Source organism: Amphimedon queenslandica, unplaced genomic scaffold, assembly GCF_000090795.2.
Source record: "Amphimedon queenslandica unplaced genomic scaffold, v1.1 AMPQUscaffold_12127, whole genome shotgun sequence".
NCBI lineage: Eukaryota > Metazoa > Porifera > Demospongiae > Haplosclerida > Niphatidae > Amphimedon > Amphimedon queenslandica.
Window position 1 is genome coordinate 1 of NW_003547634.1, and position 3,900 is coordinate 3,900.

A 3,900-nucleotide genomic window follows, 5' to 3' on the forward strand; every position below is an offset into this window, starting at 1 on the left:
AATGTTGCCAACTAGCTTGATTAGAGCTTATGTCATCGAAAAGTGTCAAAATAAAGGAAAGAGAACTAAACTAGAACTAGAACTACACTAGAACTAGGGAAACCAGGAGCTTGGAACTAGAACTAGAACTATAACTATGTAGAGTATATGCTTGGAGCTAGAACTAAAACTAGAACTGTACAAACTAAAAATTTGGAACCAGAACTACAACTAAGACTAAGCAAATTAAAGGCTTAGAACTAGAACTAAAACTAGAACTATTTGAAAAGTAAGAACTAGAACAACACTATTATTGCTGTTATTATTATTATGAGATTGAGAAAGGAATATTATTATTATTATTATTATTATTATTATTATTATTATTATTATTATTATTATAAACTAACCAAAATACACCAAGTAGGACAAAAGTAGTTTAGGAATAGAAATAGTGTTGGAAAAAAAATTAATGTAATAGTAATTTGTTCATTTTAGTGCATAATAATGTTATGGGGGAAACTGTCAGCCATATTCATTGATCTCCATTTGGTACGTGTGCCCCAAAGACATAAGATTGTGGCTCTCAAAGTTGAGAAAGTTAGATGAGTCCTAATCCACCCTAATACCTGAGCATAGTTGGTGTTCCATTATTATTATTATTATTATCATTATTATTATTGTTATTGTTATTATTATTATGAGAGTGAGAAGGAATATTATTATTATTATCATTATTATTATTATTATTATTATTTAGTATTATTATTATTATTTTTATTGTTATTATTATTCAGAGAGTGAGAAAAGTCTTCAACATCTTGTGAAACAGTTCAGAGGAATAGGACTGAGTATGAATACAGGGGAAAGAAAGTATTGAACAAAAAATATCTATAACAAAAAGTTATTTCTTATCTTTTGAAAATAGATATGTAAGAAGCTCTTCTTGTTCGTATACAGTATCAGAAATGGTACTTACAAGAACTTGAGGAGGCATTTCCTTCAAAATGGAATAAAACCTAGGTAAAAATAATAAGAATAATCCAAAAGGGAGTAATTAAAATTTTTATTGAAGGGTTCATGGGAACACTGGTCGCATTCCTTGTCATGCTGTTTCTGTGGAAGGCATTAAAGATGTGGTAGCATTTTTGGAGAACTATGCTGAAGACTACACCATATTACTACCTGGGAGGATACCTGGAGCGAGGGATTATGGGAAGGCCAAGCTATTGCCGTCCAGTGTGTCCCGACACAAGGTTTACCGGCAGTATGCTGATGCTGGTAGGGAACATACTCTCTGTGAAAGTAATTTACGGGCGATATTGAAGAAATTTTAGTTAGTTGTATACCAACACTTGATCCTTTTATTGACATTTCTGATGGTGGGGCATATGCTTGTTCATATCAATTTAATACTATTTTAACGTTATCATTTTGGTGTATATGCTGATACGGACCTTAGTGTATATATTGCTTCTTCTGTTATTGTTATCATTATTTCTTGATTTATTTGTTCATTAATTTTTTATAAATGTGTTACTGGCACTAAATTAAAGGTGGATCTGTATTTTAATTGTGAAAACTGCTTATGGTATTTGTTCATTGATTATTGTTTTATTAGAATTAATTTGTTTAAAGGTCCTACTTGTGCAAATAGAGTATCGAAGAGTAAAAGTAAAAGCGAATTTTCTATCTCAGGATTTAAATAAAGAAGTTGCCTTTTCTGTTAATGGTATAATGGATGCACACGTTTTAACATAGTCAATTTTATTTTTTAAATGCACTTGTACAACTAGAGTTACAACTGGTACAAGTCAAATTATCATCGGTTTCTCTCTCTTTTAGTACAGTGAACATCTCATAATCAAGAAACAGTTTGTTCCATGGACATTGCCGTATTCTTTAAAAGATTGTGTTAATGGTTGCTGAGTAAGTAATTTTCACATGCCCATGTCTCTGACTGTAAAATATATTTTATCATTATGTCTCAAATAAACTCTTGATTTTAGATTCATTAAGGCATCAGATTCAATGAAGGACCATTAATAATATAGCATTGATATTGCCTGAGCACAGATGGCAATAAAGTTACCATTGCAATTACTGGCAATCATTACTTTTGTTATTAATAACCAGACATTGCATGATGTATCTACCTTTCATCTACGATGTATTTAAAATTTTTCATATTGTATGTACTTTTGCTAACACCATTAGTTTTACTTTCATGTATTTACTTTTATTTTGCTATAAGCTTTAACAACATAAATATTGATAGATAACTACACTAAATATGTATTAAGTTATATTTTTAAAATTATGGTTTATTTTTTTTATGTAACTATCAGTTATCCTGAAATGAACGACAGAACTTACATGGTAGGTAAGTGTGTGTGTGAAAACAATTTTTACTGGAGGAGTACTTAACAAGCTGGAATAATGCTATTATGCTAGCTAGCATTATAGCATTATGGGAACTATACAACATGCAAAATAGTTTTTAAATTTGACCTACAATACCTTCATGGTGATTGTTTCATAGCAGTGGCAATTATAAAGAATCAATTTCATTAGTCGCAAGTCCTAATTCTATATAATTCTTTGCTGCATTGATAAGTTTTAAGTTGTTATATCTACACTCCTTGTTCATTTATTTTTGTACTTGCATGTTACCATGTACTACATTAAACCATGTACTACATTAAATGAGCCTTCTTTTTCTCTCAATTTGTAGTAAATTCATGACATGTACAGTAGTAATAATTCTAAAGTAGGTTGAGGTATTTAATTATTGTAATATATATTTATGAAAATTTTGCACAAAATTTAAATGCAGTATATTCCATGTGTCAAAACTGCTTTTTAAAAACATTATTCTATGAGATTTTAATTCTATATTATGATATTTTGTAATCATTTTTTTGTAGTGCAGTTGGTATTATTTGTATAAAACAGTGCATTTTGTACTTTATGGATGCTTATTTATTAACAAAATGTGGCATGCACCATTGCAAATGTTGAGTTTTGCCTTGTGAGCATTTTTGCCTTAAAAGCATCACATTACCTTTTTTAGAGTGTCTATATGTAGATTAATGTTTATTAAACTTGAAGTTATGTGTGTGTACCTTAATAGGTCTGTAAAAACTCGGCTGAGAGTACTAATACTAGTACAAAGTTAACAGCTCTACATTTTTTTGCTTTTATTTACTGATTGTTTTATGTTGTTTCTTTTAATGATCAATTTTTTATGATTCTCATTTTTAAAAGTAATATGATTATACAGATAAAACAGTATTAATGTTATAATTTTAATGATTAATCTGGCAAAACTAGTGATAGTAAAGATTTAATTGAAACAAGATATTGCAAGTCAGAATAGTAAAATAGTGAATCACCACCGTCTTCAAAAGTCAGACCTCTCCACAATGACTTTGTCCATTATATCAAAGGTTTGTTGCTTAACTCACAGGTGTATTCCTTTCTAAAAAGGAATAAAGTGTGCATTTGATCACAAAACTTATGGTTCTGGAAACTTCTTTGCTGAGGAAAAAGTGATCTCTGCTGCTTTTGCATTTAGATATACAATCAAAGTCAATAAGATAGCTACCATGTCAGTATAAAGCATTGTTGCTCAATTTGTGGCTTTAGCTTGTACTTTAGAGAACCAGGGGCCGAGATCTATGCCGAGATAGAGGCTTTCCCTTATGCGCGTACAGCTGAAGGAGGAGGAGCTTACAGAGAATCAAACAGGACAGACGGCCATCTTTATTTCAGTGACATGGCATACCCACCCCTTTTACTGCCAAAAGCCATGAATATACTCACAGAAGTCATGTGACTTCCGCATTAGCATGTAGGATGACGTCAGATTAAACTATATTCATAAAAAGATTAATGATATTCATGGTTAATGTAAGTATA

At 30.4% G+C, this 3,900-nt stretch overlaps 1 long non-coding RNA gene across 3 annotated transcripts; it reads left to right on the plus strand.

Moving 5' to 3' along the window:
• Window positions 1-724: 724 nt before the first annotated feature.
• Window positions 725-3,187, plus strand: LOC109588376 (uncharacterized). 3 transcript variants are annotated; one of them, XR_002188125.1, is made up of 6 exons: window positions 725-1,002; window positions 1,055-1,284; window positions 1,618-1,711; window positions 1,825-1,908; window positions 2,328-2,362; window positions 3,113-3,187. It is a non-coding gene; the product is annotated as an uncharacterized LOC109588376 (long non-coding RNA). The 3 variants fall into 3 exon arrangements; XR_002188126.1 differs by lacking the exon at window positions 3,113-3,187 and adding an exon at window positions 2,714-2,731 and having other exon boundaries at window positions 1,601-1,711; XR_002188124.1 differs by lacking the exon at window positions 3,113-3,187 and adding an exon at window positions 2,714-2,731.
• Window positions 3,188-3,900: the final 713 nt, after the last annotated feature.